The sequence below is a fragment of the Rhinopithecus bieti genome, unplaced genomic scaffold, assembly GCF_001698545.2.
Source record: "Rhinopithecus bieti isolate Rb0 unplaced genomic scaffold, ASM169854v2 scaffold_4781, whole genome shotgun sequence".
NCBI lineage: Eukaryota > Metazoa > Chordata > Mammalia > Primates > Cercopithecidae > Rhinopithecus > Rhinopithecus bieti.
Genome location: NW_016805181.1, coordinates 1,267,080 through 1,287,816, shown reverse-complemented (window position 1 = coordinate 1,287,816; position 20,737 = coordinate 1,267,080). Strand labels below are relative to the sequence as shown.

General features: G+C 38.0%; 1 protein-coding gene and 1 pseudogene across 2 annotated transcripts in view; both read left to right on the top strand.

Annotated features, from left to right (window-relative positions):
- The window catches only part of NBAS (NBAS subunit of NRZ tethering complex), a 399,905-nt gene that overhangs the window by 36,092 nt on the left and 343,076 nt on the right, over positions 1–20,737 (top strand).
- Positions 986–5,993, top strand: LOC108529224 (ras-related protein Rab-1A pseudogene; annotated as a pseudogene). The gene is made up of 3 exons (XR_001885442.1): positions 986–1,022; positions 2,454–2,545; positions 4,745–5,993. The product of XR_001885442.1 is annotated as a ras-related protein Rab-1A pseudogene (transcript).

Here is a 20,737-nt window from a genome sequence, read left to right as displayed (position 1 = left end):
TTGTGGAATGCACCATGTTAGGGGTTGGGGGAGATGTGAAGATGGAGAGCAATTCTGACCTAAGATCTCATATTCTTAGGAAATAATATATGTGTGTATTCATATATATATATATTTTTAAAATTTTATTTGTTTATTTATTTTGAGATGGAGTCTCACTCTGTTGCCCAAGCTAAAGTGCAATGGTGTGATCTCAGCTCACTGCAACCTCTGCCTCCGTGGTTCAAGTGATTCTTCTGCCTTAGCCTCCTGAGTAGCTGGGATTACAGGCACTTGACATCAGGTCTGGCTAATTTTTGTATTTTTGTAGAGACTGGGTTTCACAATGTTGGCCAGGCTGGTCTCGAACTCCTGACCTCAGGTCATCCTCCCGCCTCGGACTCCCAAAGTGTTGAGATTACAGGCATGAGCCACCACGCCCATCCAGTGTATGCGTATATATTTTACTAATGTCTAAAATACATTTCTTTCTCTGAATGCTCTATGTGTGTGTGTGTGTGTATATATATATAATTTATGTATCTAAACATATATAATATATAAAAATGTATTTCACATGTATTAAAATATATATTATATGTTTATTATATAAATATAAATAATATAAATATATTCATATTATATATGTAAATGTACATATTTCATATATAAAATATATTAAAAATCTATATATGTGAACTAGAATGCAAGCTAGAAAATAAGCGCCTTAAAGGGATGCAGATACAGTGATATGGGGGTCCAAATAGGGAGCTACTACTTGCTTGAAGGAGCAGAGAAGCATCGCAGGTAGCGCTTGGAATTGCTTTGGTGAATGGATACAATCTAGATATGATGGACATTCTAGAGAAAGTGACAATGTTAATAGTGGCAAGGGAAAAGAAGTCATGGTATAGTTTTGGGAAATTGTAAGTGGTGTAGCTTGGCTGACACTGTAGAGTGTGTGTCTGAGGACAAGGGAGGTGATAGTGGTGGTGGGAGATAGGACATGGGAATGGCAGGTCGAGGCCCATTAATTGGGAGTGGTAAGAGGCAGCTTATTCTTTAGGGGACTCAAATTTTTGAGCTGATGAAATACGATCATTTGTGCTTTGAGGAATGTTGATTCCATAGGGAGGTACTAGAGGCTGGGTGACTCGTAGATGATCAGGTACTAGTTCACGCCACACGTAACAAGGACCTACTCATTATCTTATATGTAACTGCTATTGGGCACTATTTAAATATACCATATTTTATTGTTAATTGTTTTCTGTTTTCATGAATATATCCTTCTATAGTTTGAACATCTGCCCTCCAAAGTCCGTGTGTTGAAACTTAATGGCCAATGCGATGGCATTAAGAGGTGAGGCCTTTAAGACATGATGAGGCCGTTAGGACTCCTCCCTCATGAGTGCGTTTAAGGCCCTCATAGAAGAGGCTCCACGCGTTGTCTTCCCACCTGGCAGATGCAGCAACAAGGTGCCATTTTGGAAGTGGAGAGCAGCTCCCACCAGACAACCAACCTCACCGCACCTTGTGAACTTCCCAGTCTTCAGAACTGTGAGAAAATAGGTTTCTGTTCTTCATAAATTACTCAGTCTCTCAGGTATTTTGTTATGGTAGTTCAAATAGATGGACACATATCTCATATCTCCAATTAGACTATCAGATACTTGAAAGCAAGGAATATGTAGTATACACCTTTGTAAAAGCCGCAATAAATAGTATATGAGCTCTGGCTCTGAGGGCACCTTGAATAAATAACTCTTATTTTTTGAGTAGAGAAGAAAATTTATGTTTCTTTCTTTTGACTTTTCCTTTTTTCTCCTTTTCCATTTTGTATTCTTCTTCATACCCCACATTTCTGTGTTTTTTTTTTTTTTTTTTCTTCTCTCATCCCTTTTAAAAGAAGAGTATTTTATATCTTAATGCTGGACTGTTTTTGTTTGATTGTTTGTTTCATACTGACTACTGCACTCTCTTCAGTTGTTATAAGAGTCAATATTTGATTTCTTTTTTCCTGGCATTATTTCAGGAAGGTAAGTGGGACTGTAGGATTGAAATGATCATACTGAATAGTTATTATGGGATAAATTTCCTTAAAGTCAGATTATACTTATTACTTTTAAGATGTTTACTTTTTGACTCAGGATCTAAGCAAAAATAGGGTATTTCTGAGGGACAGTCTCCATTTAAATAAGAATGTCTGAAAAGTTTGATATATTATCAAACCAAAGAAAGAGGGCCTTTTGTTGGTTGTACAATCATATACATCTCTTGGTGGCAGTCAGTTTGGAGATGGATGACTGCATTATTGTTTCTGAATGAAGATTGTTGTAAAGCAAGGAGCATGTGTAAGTGGCCTGTTGTACATGACGAAAATTTTGCTAGCTTGTTTGTATTTTCCATTATGTGGTCTTTTTTTTTTAAACGAAAGAAGCTGAAATATTTATCACATTTTTGTTTATTTTCAGTTATTTCAGTAATGTGGGCCTGTGATGTTTATCATCCACAAAGATTTTATAAATGTGAAGAAAATCAGCCAGAGTTGAATTTCGATAAATTGGTAATATACAAACTCAGGGTTGTATGAAATTCATCGTTTTGTCTAATGTTGTGAGCATTGTTGAAGAAGTGAAACTGAGATGGTAAATTTGGTAATATGAAACAAAAATTAGTTGAGAAGCTTTGGGATAAGCTCTATGAATATGCTGATTTTGACTATTTTCTTTCTTACATATCCTAACTCACAGCCTAATGTGTTTTATCCTTAAACACTCAGACTGTCTCATTCCAGTCTTGCTTCCTTTCTTCAACCTACCCCAACACCTTGCTGCCATCTTTTTTGTATTCTTAATGTTCTCTTTGCTCCGTTGGTTTTAGCAGAGATTACAGCCTAATTCTGGCTGAGAAGATTCTCTGATCTCTGCACTGTTAGACGAGATGGCATTAAGCTTTTTGTTCACGGTGGGTACTATGCTTGCTGGTGGAGATTCAAATGTAGTACCTGCCCTGTAGGAGTTTACACCCTATCTGGGAATCATACAGTCCCAAATAACACTTAATGAATTAGATTCAAATAGAACACTTTATGTATAGATTTTTAATTGGCACTTATTGCTTTCAGTAGTATATAACTTTTTTAATTTTGTGATTTTGTTCCTATTTTTGTTTTCAATTTTGTTGAAAATTTTTTTTTTTTTTTTTTTGAGACGGAGTCTTGCTCTGCCGCCCAGGCTGGAGTGCAGTGGCCGGCTCTCAGCTCACTGCAAGCTCCGCCTCCCGGGTTCACGCCATTCTCCTGTCTCAGCCTCCCGAGTAGCTAGGACTACAGGCGCCCGCCTCGTCGCCCGGCTAGTTTTTTGTATTTTTTTAGTAGAGACGGGGTTTCACCGTATTAGCCAGGATGGTCTCGATCTCCTGACCTCGTGATCCGCCCGTCTCGGCCTCCCAAAGTGCTGGGATTACAGGCTTGAGCCACCGCGCCCGGCCTTGTTGAAAATTTTTATAAGCAACATCTGACGTGGCTTTGTATTTCCAACATTTCCTTGATAGCTACAAAAAGGTAATTAGTATTTGAAGGTAGCTACTTCTAGACTCTAATTTACATCTCAACAAAGTCAAAAGGCAGAGAACATACCTACTTTCTTGGGAGAAGCTGTGCTTTTTGAAAAGCCACTCATGTTCACTTTCCTTGATGACCCTTTGACACTGATTTTCAGTATATAATTTATTGATTTTTACTAAATGTATAGAGTTGTGCAACCACTACTACAGTTGGTTTTATATCTACAGAAAATTTTAAAAACATTTTTTAATGTAATAGAATGTGTACTAGAATAGGAGACAGGAGCCCTGAATTCTGTTCTTGGTTGTTCTACTTTCTAACTGTGTAATCCCAAAGCAAGTCATTAACTCTTTCTTTACCACACTTTTCTGGCACTGTACTGGGCACAGACCACAGTTCTTCAAGCACCAAGGAGGGTCATTGTAGACTACTATGTAGCATTTAACAGAGGAAAATTGTGGTGGAGAGTTTGCAGGCACTGTGGAAAGATTCATTGTCAGGGATACCTGGCAGGCAACAGCAGGCTTCAGAGACAAGACTTACTTTTCCTGGGAGAACAAGTTTGAGTAAGACTTCAAAAATTAAATTGCTGGTATTGGGATGGAAATTGGGAATTTGGTTTCAGAACCTGGATAGTTATTTAAATCTGGATAAAAAGTAGATGTGGAATAAACCATATAGGTAGATGCTGAATATATTGTGTTTTTGCAGTGGAGTTGCTTAAATCCACCCTAAGGCTCGAGAGGGAATTAAATCTTCAGCTTATGTTCTTTAGCATCAGCTATGGGTTGAGGGAAGGAAACAGGCAAGAACGTCCAAGAAATCTAAGTTAATTTATTCATTAGTACTTTTATTGACATTCTGTGCCAGGCCAATGACTCTTAACAAGGTGTGGATAGCAGAATTACCTATTGAAAATTTTAAAAATTGCATACCTAGGTCCTGCCCTCAAAGACTTGATCAGGTGTCCTCCCCTCCAGTTAAAAATCCTTGTGGTGATTTTTATTGCCGGGCGCGGTGGCTCACACCTGTAATCTCAGGACTTTGGGAGACTGAGGCGGGCAGATCATGAGAGACGGGGTTTCACCGTGTTGGTCAGACTGGTCTTGAACTCCTGACCTCAAGTGAACTGCCTGCCTTGGCCTCCCAAAGTGTTGGGATTACAGGTGTGAGCCACTGCACCTGGCCTGATCTTAGAATTTGAAGGAGAGACTAATATTTCATGGTGATTATTTATTCAAGTTACTTCTGATTGGCGACTCTAGGGTTGGAAAGTCTTGCCTTCTTCTTAGGTTTGCAGATGATACATATACAGAAAGCTACATCAGCACAATTGGTGTGGATTTCAAAATAAGAACTATAGAGTTAGATGGGAAAACAATCAAGCTTCAAATATGGGACACAGCAGGCCAGGAAAGATTTCGAACAATCACCTCCAGTTATTACAGAGGAGCCCATGGCATCATAGTTGTGTATGATGTGACAGATCAGGAGTCCTTCAATAATAAACAGTGGCTGCAGGAAATAGATCGTTATGCCAGTGAAAATGTCAACAAATTGTTGGTAGGGAACAAATGTGATCTGACCACAAAGAAAGTAGTAGACTACACAACAGCAAAGGAATTTGCTGATTCCCTTGGAATTCCGTTTTTGGAAACCAGTGCTAAGAATGCAACGAATGTAGAACAGTCTTTCATGACGATGGCAGCTGAGATTAAAAAGCGAATGGGTCCCGGAGCAACAGCTGGTGGTGCTGAGAAGTCCAATGTTAAAATTCAGAGCACTCCGGTCAAGCAGTCAGGTGGAGGTTGCTGCTAAAATTTGCCTCCGTCCTTTTCTCACAGCAATGAATTTGCAATCTGAACCCAAGTGAAAAAACAAAATTGCCTGAATTGTACTGTATGTAGCTGCACTACAACAGATTCTTACCGTCTCCACAAAGGTCAGAGATTGTAAATGGTCAATACTGACTTTTTTTTTATTCCCTTGACTCAAGACAGCTAACTTCATTTTCAGAACTGTTTTAAACCTTTGTGTGCTGGTTTATAAAATAATGTGTGTAATCCTTGTTGCTTTCCTGATACCAGACTGTTTCCCGTGGTTGGTTAGAATATATTTTGTTTTGATGTTTATATTGGCATGTTTAGATGTCAGGTTTAGTCTTCTGAAGATGAAGTTCAGCCATTTTGTATCAAACAGCACAAGCAGTGTCTGTCACTTTCCATGCATAAAGTTTAGTGAGATGTTATATGTAAGATCTGATTTGCTAGTTCTTCCTTGTAGAGTTATAAATGGAAAGATTACACTATCTGATTAATAGTTTCTTCATGCTCTGCATATAATTTGTGGCTGCAGAATATTGTAATTTGTTGCACACTTTGTAACAAAACAACTGAAGATATGTTTAATAAATATTGTACTTATTGGAAGTAAAAAAAAAAAAAAATCCTTGTGCTATAAGCTCTGGGAGATTTAATGGGATGAATGGGATAATGACTAGGATATGTTCCGTGCTTTGAAGTTGCCCTAATGAGGGATAGCAATAAATTTCATTTTAGTTGCTATCTCCCTTCCATTGGTTGTAGCTGCCTAAAAAAACTGGGCGAATAAGTACTGTGAGGCCAGGCCTGGGCCCATAAGGAGCTAAGATTGATGGTTGACACAGGTGTAGAAGTAGCAGAACTGGATATCCATCTTCTCTTGTCTGTCTGCATGGGGTGAGCATGTGTATGCATGTGTGTTTATTTTGACTTCCTTGGAAGCCTATAACATGCCAGTCAGACCACTAAGGCACTTGTTGCAGGTAGGGGTGACAAACATGAGTAAAACACAGGTTCATGTTATCAAGATTTCATGCTCAGAGAGAAACAGTTTTCTCTTTAGCGAGGTTACTCTAATCCAGAAAACTTCAAAGACCCAGAAAACTGAATTTGTCAATGTGCAGAGAGGATATCACACTTAGGGGCTAACGTAGCTCAAAAGATCTATGTAAAGAAAAAAGCATCAATGAGCCAATATCATATTTTATTTTGAAAACTATAAAATGGACCAGGACACTTGTCTTGATAGACCTATGTGGGAATCCCAATTGTAATCAGAAGTTTGTTTAGTAAGCACAGACAGCAAAAGTAGTGTTATAGTATTGACATTTAGCTGAAGTACCTAGATTTTCCATGTCTACCGTAAGGAGACCCTTACCAGTAGAACTTTATACTTAAATTCCTTTTGCCAAGAATCTTCTAATTGACACATGTGTTTGTTCTTTATATGTATTCATAGCTAGATAATATTTGCATACATATATTTTACAAAACCACGTATATGATGCTGATATGATGCTGCCAGCTCTCCCCCTACTCCTACTCCAGTTTGAACCGGGACATGTAATAAGTGCACACAATCTATATCATCACATTTACTCAAGAATATCTGCCTTTGTAAAACCTGTGTGGGGCATCTTGCACCCCATATCACAGTTAGGAACCACTGCCATCATCTTGGCAGTCAGGAAGTCACTCCGTTTTAGGTATTATTTTATCTTTTTCCATTCACTGTGTATCTCCCAAATACGGCAACATGATGGCTTTACATTTTACATGCACAAATGTTTTTAATTTGTGTAAAAAATCTGTGGTGTCACAGAGAGTAGTGGTTATAATAAAGCACAGTTGTTTAGCTTTTATGTGCTAACTTTAAATAAATGAACAAATGAAGAGGTATGTAAATGATACCTTTAAAATACCAAAAATCATTTGAAAGAGGTACGCTAGTGTCTGAAGTTTGAGATATATTTCCTACCTTAGTTAGCTTTTTTCACTGTTCACTGCTAGTATATAGAAATATAGTTTATTTATTTATTTATTTGGAGACAGAATCTCGCTCTGTTCCCTAGGCTGGAGTGCAGTGGCGTGATCTCCGCTCACTGCAACCTCTGTCTCCTGGGTTCAAGTGATTCTCCTGCCTCAGCTTCTTGAGTCGCTGGGATTACAGGCGTCTACCACCACACCCAGCTAATTTTTGTATGTTTAGTAGAGACAGGGTTTCACCATGTTGCCCAAGGTGGTCTCGAACTCCTAACCTCCAGTGATTCGCCCATCTTGGCCTCCCAAAGTGTTGGGATTACAGGCATGAGCCACTGCACCTGGCCTATAGAAATACAGTTTATTTTTGCCCAGTCATTCCTTGGTATCTGTGGAGGCTGGGTTCTAGGACCCCTCCTGGATACCAAAATCCACAAATGCTCAAGTCCCTGATGTGAAATGGCGTAGTATTTGCATATAATCTATGCACATCCTCCTGTGTATTTCACGTCGTCTCTAGACTCCAATGTAAATGCTCTATAAATAGTTGTCATACTGTATTGTTTAGAGAATGACAAGAAAAAAAGTCTATACATGTTCAGTACAGTACAACCATCCCTTTTTTTTCTGAATATTTTTTATCTGTGGTTGGTTGAATCCCCGTATGCAGAACCCATGGATGCGGAATGCTGCTTGTACAGCTGATCCTTGAACGACACAGGGTTCTACTGCCTGGGTCCACTTATACACAGATTTTTTTCAATAAATATATTAGAAATGTTTTTTTGAAGATTGGCAACAATATGAAGAAACTTGCAGATGAACCACATACCTTGGAAGTATCAAAATATTGAGAAAAGTTAGATATGTCATGAATGCATAAAATATATGCAGATATAATTCTATTTTATTACCATGTAATATACACAAATCTATTATAAAAAAATAACATTTATCAAAACTTACATATGGTGTATGGTGACATTCACAGTCAAGAGAAATGTAAACAATCATAAAGATGTAGTGTTAAATAGTAACTGCATAAAGTAGCTGTGGTAATACTGTACTATGGTAATAATTTTGTAGCCACCTGTTGCTGTTGCAGTGAGCTTGTGTTGCAAGTACCCGCTTAAAATGTTGCATGATGCTAATCATCTCCAAGTGAGCAGTTAGTCTCCAGGAAATTGCGTATCACAGTAAAAAGTAATCTCTCGAGGTTCTCATGTATTTTTCATAGTGTTTAGTGCGGTACTGTAAACCTTGAATAATGCCATGGGACCCATACGAAGTCCCACTAGTGATGCTGGAAGTGCTCCCAGGAAGCAGGGAGAAGTCACGACATGACAAGAAAAAGATGAATCGCTCGATATGTGCCACAGGTTGAATCTGCAGCTGTGGTGCGCACCCTTTCAGACAGATGATTGATCTTGTAAACAGACTATGTAAACATACAGCATTGATAAATACAGTACAGTACTGTAAATGTATTTAATCTTAGGATTTTTTTCTTAATAACATTTTCATTTCTTTAGCTTACTTTCCTATAAGAATACAGTATGTAATACCTATAAAATATGTGTTAATAGACTGTTTTTGTTATCAGTAAGGCTTGGGTCAACATTAGCCTATTAGTAGTTAAATTTTGGGGCAGTCAAAAGTTATACATGGATTTTGCCTGCTTGGGGGCTGGCACCCATAACCCCTGTGGTATTCAGGGGTCAGCTCTGTATTGTTCCTACATTAAACTTGGTTATCAATTCTCATCGTATTTTAATGGAATCTTTTGGCCATATTTTTTCCCTTACCTATTTTATGTATTTTTATAGGCAGCCTTATTCAGACCTAGTGGTTTTTAACCACTTAAATGCATATGTAATACCTTCTAAGTCCATATCCCAGAAGGTACTCCTAGGCCACAAAGCTGCTTATTCACTCACTTACTGAACATCTTTTCCTGGATAGCTCACAAGTACCTTGTACTTATTATATTCTGTGTTCATAATTTTCCTCCTTCAAACCTGCTTCTTCTCATGTATTCCCATATCTTGATGTATAATATTTCCACCAGGCCTGAATTTGAGATTTATGTTAGATAATTCTCAACTCATTCTTATGATCTTCAAGCCTTGTTGCTTCTGCTTCTTTAGTATGCCTCCTCCTCCCCATTTCTAGTGCCATCCTTATACTTCAGACCTTCGTTACTTCTGACCCAATTTACTTATCAAGTTGTTTTCTCTTCCTCTAATTTCTTTTCATTTCTGTTGCTAGAATGAATTACAGGTCTTAAATACAACTCTGATCATTTACTTCTCTACTTAGAAATCCTTCTCTGATTTCCTTTAGCCCTTGGGATAGAGATATCGCTTCTTAGATTAGTATTAAAGGCTTTTGTAGCTTGGCCTTTCATCTGTCTAGCTTCCTATTACACCCTCTCATGTTTTCTTTGCTCCGTGCCAGCGGTCAGCACACTTCCTGTAAAGGGGCAGATTGTAAATATTTTAGACTGTGTGGGCCATATGGTCTCTGTTATGACTGCTTAACTTTCCTCTTGTAGTGTGAAAGCAGACATGACAACATCTAAAATTCGCAGTGTGGCTGTGTTCCGTAAAGCTTTATTTACAGAAATTGGCGGTGGGCTGAATTTGATTTGAGGGACTGGAGTTTGCTGGCCCCTGGTCTAGATAACTCTAGGCTTGTGTAAATTTCTGTATTTCTCAAAATATCATTGTTGTTTTTAAAGCCAAAAACCCTGTCTTAGAACTGTATCATTAGTCTCAGCAGCACGGTGCTTCGCATGGAGTACTTGTCAGTAGATTTTGGTTAAATTGTAAAATATACTTGACTTTGTCAAAGCATATAAAGAGAGAAAGCAATGCTAATACACTGGAATGTAATTTCCATGAAAGCAGAAACTTCATCTGTGTTATTTATGGCTCTATTTTCAGCTTTTAGACTAGGGCTTGGCACATACTTGGTGCTCAATATATATTTCTCAGTAAATAAATGAAAGCCTGACTTTGGAAGAATTAAAATGTAAGAGCTAGGTGGAGCAACTGTATGAATGGAAGGGTTTTTCCAAACTTCTCTTTGGTGAAATTACAGTCTTACTGTAATTTCACAAGTGATTCTTTGGTCACGCCTCTTCAGGGTGACCGAAGAATCAGAATAGATGTTTCTGTAAGATGGGATCACCTCCGCCTGCTGGGTCGAAGAAGGTAGTATTCAGATTGCGGTCAGTTAATGATATAGTAATGCCATAAGATTGTAAACTCCATGAGGGCAGGGAATACTTCATTTCATCACACAGTATTTCCTACACTGCTAGCTTAGCACCTTGCAAGCTTAGCACCTTGCAAGACACTTTCTGAACTGACATTGAATTGACTTCAATTGAAGATTATAATAGACGAAATTAACTTGATAGAGCCTTTACTGATGACCAGATACTTATATATGCTGAATCCTACTCATCACAATATGAGATGGTTTCATAACTGCTCTTGTGTGTGTAGAGAAACCTAAGCTCCTAGAGCTTAAGAAACTTTCCTAAGATGGCATGACTGTTCAGTGGTAAATTCATGTCTTTGATTCCCATGCGCAGTAAGCTTTTCTCTGGCAAACTTTGGCCTGTGGGCCAAATGTGGCCTGTTTCTAAGCATAGATTTTATATTTTTTAAATTGTTGAAAAAAACCTCAAAAGAATATTTTATCATACATGAGAATTATATGAAATTCAAATTTCAGTGTTTCTAAAGAAAGATTTATAGGAACATAGCCACACTTTTTTTTTGTTTTACATATTGTCTGGTTTTTTTTCATGCTCTGACATAAACTAGTAGTTGTGAGAGACCATATGGCCCACAGAGCCTAAAATATTTATAATCTAGCCTTTTACACAAAATGTTTTCTGGCCCCTGTTTTATGTCATCCGACAATCTGTCTGAGTGTGGGTCTAGTTCTGTTTGGGAGGTAGAAAGTAAGGAGTGTTGAACTTCGTAGATTTTTTTCTAGTTCTTTTTTTGAGACAGGGTCTCGCTCTGTCCTTCATATATGAGTGCAGTGATATATGTGATCTTGGCTTGCTGCAGCTTCTACCTCCTGGACGATCCTCCCTCCTCAGCCTTCTGAGTAACTGGGACTACAGGTATGTGTCACAACACCCAGCTAATTTTTAAATTTTTGAGGCAATGGGGTCTTGCCATGTTGCTCAAGCTGGTCTCTAACTCCTGACTTTAAGAGAACTTCCTGCCTGGGCCTCCCAAACTGCTGGAATTACATATGTAAGTCACTGTGCCTGGCCTTTCCATACTTCTTGATTCCAAACTCTAAATTGTATTTTAAGAAATTTATAACTGAGTACCACTCAGTTTTAAATATGATGCCCAGTCATCAAATTGCCAAGTAATGATTTCATTAATGAACTAAGAAGTCCAGGAAAAGTTCCCAAATTTTATCTTTAATAATTAATCATTCAATATAATCAGTTTTCTGTGATTATTCTTAAGCACATGTTGACTAAATAGTCTGATGCATCATAATATGACCTATAGTAAAGTGTATCTTCTAGAGATCAGATAACAGATTCAAACATAAAGTAAAGCAGTGGTTCTCAAAGTGTGGTCCCTGACCAGCATCATCAGAATAACTGGGGAAATGGTTAGAAATGCAAATTCTTGGCTGGTTACAGTGGCTCATGCCTGTAATCCCAGCACTTTGGGAGGCCAAGGCAGGAAGGTCACTTGTACCTAGGAGTTTGAGACCAGCCTGGGCTATAAAGGGAGATCCCTGTTTCTACAAAAGATTAAAAAAAGAAAAAAATTAGCCAGGCACACACGTGCCTGTATTCCCAACTACTTGGGAGGCTGAGGGTGTGAAGATCACTTGAACCTGGGAGGTACACTGTAGTGAGCTGTGATTGTGCTACCACTGCACTCCAGCTTGGGTGACAGAGTGAGACTCAGTCTCAAAAATTAAAAAAAAAAAAAAAAATAGAGAAATGTAAATTATTGGAGTCGATGCTAGACTTCCTGATTCAAATGCTGCAGAGTGGTGGCCTAGTAATCTATTTTAACAAGCCTTTTAGGTGATTCTGAGGCTTATGTTATATCTGAGAACTGCTAATATAAAGTGTCATGATTATATATGCTTTCTTCTTATAAATACCTTAATAAATAAGGATAAGCGAGTTTAAAATATTGAGCTAGCAGGATTTTTGTAGTAAAGAATGTTTAGGATCTACTACAATGAATTAATATTGAGAACATTTCAGTTTTCCCAAGAGTTATGTCTTCTAGCTGTGAATTGATAGGTGACGTTTTTTGAGCCCTTACTTTGCCAAGTGTGGTTAAGGCAGTTTTAAATTTTGGGATATGGGGAGTATTTTCTTTCTTTCTTTTTCTTTATTGGTCACTGGTCATTGGACAGATTCCTTCCTTGGTTTTAAGGAGTTTTAAGCCACTAGATGGCAGATTTTTCCAACATTTATTAGATTGAAGAGCCTTCTTAATAAGCCATTTATGATTCTTCTTGAACCAATTTTTAGTGTAACTTTTTTTGTTAATTAAAAAATTTAAATTGCTACATAAGATACCATGGTATCTTAATATATGTATACAATGTGTAATGATCAGATCAGGGTATTTAGGATCTCCATCACCTAAACATTTGCCATTTCTTTGTGTTGGGAACATTTCAAATCTCTTCTAGCTATTTTGAAATATATGATAAATTATTATTAACTGTAGTCATCCTACTATGCTATCAAACACCAGAACTTATTCCTTTGTCTAACTGTATGTCTGTATCCACTAACTTTCACAGTTCGTCAGTATCACGTATAGTCGGCTGCTTAGGGGCTTGCATTCTGCCCGTACTGGCCTTTTCTCGTATTGCCCTGGTCACGTCTGTGATACCATCCCCTGTTCTTCTCTGGCCTCTACCTTTAATCTTGCTCCTTCAATTCACTCCTCCTTAGGTTTTTTCACTCCATCAGTCACAGTTCATTTTTGTTGTCCCATACCTGTGTTCCTGCTTTGAGTTTTTGACTCTTAGAATTTTAGGGCTGGAAAAGAGTTCATCCATCATTTGGTTCAACCTCTTCATTTCTCAGGTGGGAGAACTGAAGCCTAGAGAAGTTAAGACAAGGACAAGGACTATGTCTTATTTATCTTTGTGGCACCATAGTTCTTGGCACTTAGTGCCCAGAGAGATGTGTCTTTTGAAACAACCATAGTAAATGCTCTAAAGGATACAACAATGAATTAGACACAGTGTCCGCACCCAAATGGCTCCAAGCGTAGTAATGGAGGTATGATTTAAATGACTGTTATGTGATAGAAGGTAGAGCATGATTAACTTCTTGCCCAGGAAGTTAGCTAGACTGAATATTTGTACTGTTAAGGACCTATTGGAACCTTCTGCCCTGTTTTTTCCCTCTTGTCCTTTAGAGGCTGGAAGCACTCATTGCAGTTCTTATAGTTCTTTGAACACAGCATTTACAAACTCATCTCTGTGTTCTTGTACATCATGTTGGTTTAGAATGCCCTTGGCTTAGAAGGCTCTTTACCTAACCCCTTTATCTGTCTGGGAAATTGTTTAATGGATGAACCTTTTACTGGTGCTCCGCTGTGCAGCCTTCTTTGACCTCTTCCTTCATGCAGTTAATGTGTCTTTTAGGCTGTTTTTGTACCTAACTGAAAGGTTTCTGAAGAGGTCTTGTGCAGTAGTGGTCAGTGCTTACTGGTTATTTTACTTGTGGTGGACTCTGCTCATATTTATTCCTCTATATGAATGCATATCCCTGGCTGTTTGAGAAAAGGAAGGTACAGAAGAAATGCAGGCCCCCTAACCAGCACACCATATGTGATACTGGACAAAAGTGAGAGTTAAGAGTTATGCTCAACATTGATTTCCAAAAAATTAGAAATAGTGTACTAAGAGGTTTCGTCAGTGGCTTAGCATATTCCTCATTGGTTATACACAGTTTAGTAAACATTAATGGCGTGAAAGGAATGTCTCAAGATTATATAGTTTCTTTTAAGCAAAGGTTAGTTAAACTTGATACTCCTGATTCTAGACCCATCATTTGCCTGCTATTTTCCATAAAATTTGAGGTTGAAGATTAATATGACTTGGCTCTGTGTCCGCACCCAAATCTCACCTTGTAGCTCCCATAATTTCCACGTGTTGTGGGAGGGACCTGGTGGGAGATGATTGAATCATGGGGGCGGGTCTTTCCTATGCTCTTCTCATGATAGTGAATGGGGCTCATGAGATCTGATGGTTTTAAAAAAATGGGAGTTTCTCTGCACAAGCTCTCTTTGCCTGCTGCTGTCCACATAAGATGTGACTTGCTCCTCCTTGCCTTCCACCATGATCATGAGGCCTCCCCAGCCATGTGGAACTGTAAGTCCAATAAAACTCTTTCTTTTGTAAATTGCCCAGTCTCGGGTATATCTTTATCAGCAGCGTGAAAATGGACTAAGACAAAGATTATTGGGAAACATAATCTTTTCTTTCTCTTTCTCTCTTGTTTTTGTTGAGGGGAAGTAAAGTTTTGCTAATTCCCATGCCATGTGCTTTAGTGTAGAGGATTTAATTTGTATTATAAAAATTCCATTTTACTGTATCTTCATAGGGTAATTTGAAAATATTTGCTTCAAAATGTTATTTTGAAATTAAGCACTTAAACGTCAAATAAATATTCTGTATATTTAAGGATCTAATGGTTACCATTGCATGTAAATATTCTAGGTGGAGGAATTTAATGCGAAAGCAAGTAACATTAATGATATAAATTATTTGCTACAGTGTTAGCTTCTATAGACTAAATTTCTTAAAAACTCTAATAACTATTTTAGTAGTAAGTCCCAGTCCCAGAATACTTAAGATATAATCATTAATGTATACACAACCTCAAAGTATCACAAGGCACATTATATGATAATTTCCTTTTCAGGATTTCTCTAGACTTGTGGGTTGATGCAATGTGTTAAAGCCAATTCACTGTTTTTTTTTTTCCCCTAGACTTCATTAACTAGAGAAATTTATGTGCATAATTTGGGATATTGTATCTTGATGTTTTTTTTTTTCAAGTTAAAAACAAAGGGAGAGAGAAGGAGAAGTACAGAGAATAATATAATACACAGATGGTCCCCAACTTGCAATTTTTTTAACTTAAGACTTTTCCACTTTGTGGTGGTGCAGAAGCAATACACATTCAGTAGAATCTGTACTTAGCATTTTGATCTTTTCCTGGGTTAGCAGTGTGTGTAGGATACTCTCATGATGCTGGGTATCACAGTGAACTGAAGCTCCCAGTCTGCCATGCAACCACAAGGGTAATGTGATCAGATCATGAGGCAAGCAAACAATACTCTATATACTGTGTTGCCAGCATTTTTTGGATATTGTGTTGTGTGTTTTGACATCCCATCACATGTATAAAACACCCATTTTTCACTTACAGTATTTTCCATTTACAATAGGTTTATTGGTTGCCTGATCATAAGTCAAGGAGCATCTGTAAACCTACGTACCTACTACGTTCAATTAACAGATATTAAATGTGTCTTTCTTTGACCTAAGATGTACATGTACGTGTGTGTGTATACTACACAAACATATAAATATCAGAGACAGTAATACAAACAACATTCCCTACTTCCATTCTTTTGTCTAACTTTCTCCCCTCTAGAAGCAGCTGTCATAATTTTGGTGTGTGACCTTCCAATATATATTTTTGTATTTGTTCCCTTCACCTTGTATATGTTTTCCTGAACACTTTGTTTGGTTATTTGTCCATCGCTTTTAAGCATTTGAAATATTTCTAATTTTTCAGCATTATAAATAGTGCTGTGAGGATCAAAAAACTACCTATCGAGTACTATGCTTGTTACCTGGGTGAAAAAATAATCTGTACAGCAAACCCCCGCGACACACAATTTACCCATATAAAAACCCTGCACATATACCCCTAAACCTAAAATAAAAGTAAAAAACAAGACAAGCTTCGCACTAAACTTTTTTTTTTTTTTTTTGCCAAAAGATGAATATACCCATGCGAGGATTTCTTTATAGTTTCCTTAGAGCAGAGTTTGTGGGGTAGTTGGTTGTGTGCATTTATTTGATATTGTCAAGTTGCTCCAAAATGATTGCTTCAATTTGCAATCTCTCCAGTAGTTTATAAGGGTTGCTAGGTCCCTGAACATTCTAGAGGGTGATTGGTGTAAATCTGTGTTGTTTTAATTTGCATTATTGGCTTTTGGATTTCTTTTTTTGCGATTTGCTGTTGCTTATCCTTTTTCTACTTTTCTTTTGGACATCTTTATAAATTCTGCCTACTGATACTATTAATACTTTGTTAGTTCTATGTGTTGTAAATAACTTCTCCCAGTCTTCATTTTTTTTTTTTTTTTTTGATATGGAGTCTTACTCTGTAGCCCAAGCTGGAGTGCAGTGGAGCGATCTCAGCTCACTGCAACCTCTGCCTCCCAGGCTCAAGCGATTCTGGTGCCTCAGTCTCCCGAGTAGCTGGGACTACAGGTGCACGCCACCACGCCCGAATAATGTTTTGTATTTTAGTAGAGACGGGATTTCACCATGTTGCCCAGGGTGGTCTCAAACTCTTGAGCTCAGGTGATCCGCCCACTTCGGCTTCCCAAAGTGCTGGGATTACAGGCCCAGTCTTCATTTTATGGATGGAAGTTTTAAATTTTAATGTGGTCTAATTTGAGCGAGATTGTCTTAATGATGGCAGGGTAGGAAAATGTTTACAGGTCAAAATGCACAAAGCCCAGCTCATAAGTGAAAGATTGATCAGCATGAACTGAGTTGGCTCTTCTTAGAACTTTTGTTTTCCCATGGGAATTCTGTGTTTTTCTAGTTTCATTAAATCAGTGTGTTCAATTCCATGAAAAATTCTTACAGGATTTTATGTGAAATTGCATTCAATTTGTAAATTAAGAGGAATTGGCATTTTTAAAATATCCACCAAAGGAGATAGTATCTCTCCCTCTTTATTCACCTCTTATAACTGTCACAAGCATGAAATTTTCTTCTCGATGTTTCTTTTTTTTTTTTTTTTTATTATACTTTAAGTTCTAGGGTACATGTGCGTAATGTGCAGGTTTGTCACATATGTATACTTGTGCCATGTTGGTGTGCTGCACCCATCAACTCGTCAGCACCCATCAATTCATCATTTATATCATGTATAACTCCCCAATGCAATCCCTCCCTCCTCCCCCCTCCCCATGATAGGCCCCAGTGTGTGATGTTCCCCTTCCCGAGTCCAAGTGCTCTCATTGTTCAGTTCCCACCTATGAGTGAGAACATGCGGTGTTTGGTTTTCTGTTCTTGTGATAGTCTGCTAAGAATGATGGTTTCCAGCTGCATCCATGTCCCTACAAAGGATGCAAACTCATCCTTTTTTATGGCTGCATAGCAAATTCTTGGCTTAGCATTGTCTTACCCATTTTAATCAGTGTGACTCCAACTTTCCCTGCCTCCATTGCCATGACCCTTCCCTTCTCCCCACCTTTCTCGTCATATCTTACTGCTGAAACATACAGTGAGGACAAGCAGTGAGAAGATGGGTGTCTTTGTACCCTCTTCACTCTGTGCTTCCTAATGAGAAATGTGGACATTCAGTTCACAGTCCCTTAGCAAACATGTATTGGGTATATTATGCTGACTTTCAGACTCTTCTCTTTCCCATTGACTGACTTTTTTTAAAGTTACATGGTTTTACCAGTGGAACTTTATTTCTCCTCACTTCTGGCCAGTGTTGCTGTGGAAGCTGTTCTGAACACTGTGATCATGATGGAGCATGTTTATTTGGCCAGTCATCACCATAAGCGTGCTTTTACTTTTACTTTCTTGATCACTTGTAGATTAGTTCTAGTCAACATTGTGCGTCTTATTAAATAATAAAGTAATGGAGTCTGAATTGGGGTTGATACCCCTTGGGGATTTTGTTTGTTTGTTTTGAGAAAGTCTTGCTCTATCACTCAAGCTGAAGTGGTGCCTGGATCTTGGCTTACTGCAGCCTCTGCCTTCCAGGTAGCTGGGACTACAGGCATGCACCACCATGCCCAGCTAATTTTTATATTTGTTGTGGAGACATGTTTCCCAGGCTGGCCCCTTGGCATGTATAACTAAAGAAAAACTGTTTTGTAGATTTAGATTGGCTTATCATCTTCAGATTGGTCTGCCATCTTTTGTGCCAATAATTTCATGCTCCCATGTGTTCTTCCTTTTTTGTGTGTGTGCGTTTTAGAGAGTGAGCTTTTAAATGCAGAGAGCATGCCTTGTTCATCTTTGTACACTCAGTGCTCTGCACATTGCCCTGCACTCAGCAGCTGCCAGTTGCCTGTTTTGTGAAGATGTTGATTCAGTTATCTCCATTTTTTCCCCTTTAAACATACTCAAGCACCCGTGCCTACTTGGATGTGTGAACACATATGCATTCTTAGAGCTGGAGCATCAGTGTCCTAAAGCTGCTGTCTGTCTGATTGGAACAGCACATGATTCGTTTCATCATTCTGCTGCTTTCCTACTTATTCTTCAGTCTGGCATGAATGGAGGAAAGGCTGGGAACAGATACTGAATCCCTTTTGTTCTCAGGGGATCTTAATGTTTTGTAGCCAATTTAATCTATGCATGGCTATGCTATTTGTCAGAATTCATACTGAGGAAGTGTCTTCCAATACCCAGGACATAAAAAATCTGGATTATCACTTAGGTCTGTAACTCCTTCAGTAGTCAGCCAACTTAAAGTTTCATACATATGTTAACATAAATTTAATTAGTAGAAATTATATGTTATAAATAAACGTTTATTATATGTTTTTAACACAAATATATACATTGAACATTGATCAAAGTGACATTATTTCAGTTATCAAGGAACTGTTTTACAGTGGCCTTTTGGGAATTTATTGAATTCTCAAATAGTGATTATTTTTTCAAATAGAGGTTACTAGTTTTTAAAGGTATATTTTAGGAATCACATGTTTTCGGATTGAAAAAACATTGTGATTAAATTCTGAACTTTGGATTTTCCAAATTACCCCTTTTGTTTCTATCTATTCAGAGGATTTTTTCCTATCAAATGGACTTTTGAGAAAGAAATTTATGTAAAATTTGAAGCATGTATAAAAGTAGAATAGTATACTGACTCCTTAGTGTCTGTTACTCAGTTTCAACAGTCAGCTCATGGCCAGTCTCATTTCACCTGTATACCCAGCCATTTCCCTATCCACCCTTCCCTGGATTATATTGAAGCAAATCCTGGACAGCGTATTATTTCATCTATAAATATTTCAGTGTGTATTCTACAAAATAAGGACTCTAAAACATAAACATGATACCATTAGCACATCCAAAATAATTAACAATAATCTGTCAATATCTTCAAATATCCAGACTATGTTCTCCCTTTCCCCCGTCTCTTTTTTAGACAGGGTCTCACTCACTCTGTCACCCAGGCTGGAGTTCAGTGGCACAATTATGGCCCACTACAACTTCGGAACTCCTGGCCTCAGGCAGTTCTCCCACCTCAGCCTCCCGAGTAGCTGAGACTGTAGGTTCCTATGACTACACCTGGCTAATTTTTTTTGTAGAGATGAGATCTCACTATGTTGCCTAGGCTGATCTTGAACCCTTGGTCACTAATAAAGTTTTGGGATGACAGACATGAGCCACTGCACCCAGCCTGTGTTTACTTTTAATTCATTGATCTGCTCTCCATTTCCTCCTTCTATCTGTTGCTCTTTTGCTTTGATTTTGTGTATGTGGGTTCTGAAAGAAAACCCAGGCTATTTATTTTTTAGTTTCTCACTGTCTAGTTTTTGTTGATTGCATCTTTGTAGTGTTGTTTATTTTTCTGTTTTCATCAATATTTTCTCCAAATTGAGAGTTAGATTCTGAGGGATAATATGATTTTATCTGCACTAGATATATCCCCCCTTTTTTTGGGAAATAGTTTACTGTAATAGAATCACTTGAGAAGAATGAATGCTCTGGGCAAGTAATACTTATACTACTAGTCAGACTTTGGACCACAATCTCTTTTGCGCTGGTGAGCAGGGTTAATTACATGTTAGCTCTAAGGATTTGCTTAGGGTAGGAACAGCCCAAATAGGTTGCTACAAGGCATCTTCGCAAAGTTTTTTGCTTCCAATTTGCTGAGATGAAAATTTGTTAGAGCCACATATAAAGGCAGTAGGGAAAAGGCTTTGTGTGAAGGCTCAAGTTGTGTTTCTGTGAAGAAAGTGCGTTTAAGTTACTTTATGGATTTTGAGATTTTGAGTTCGGCTACACTTCATAATTAAATTGAGAAGGATTTTGTATGGTTTTGAAAAATTTAGATCTAAGAGTATATGGTACA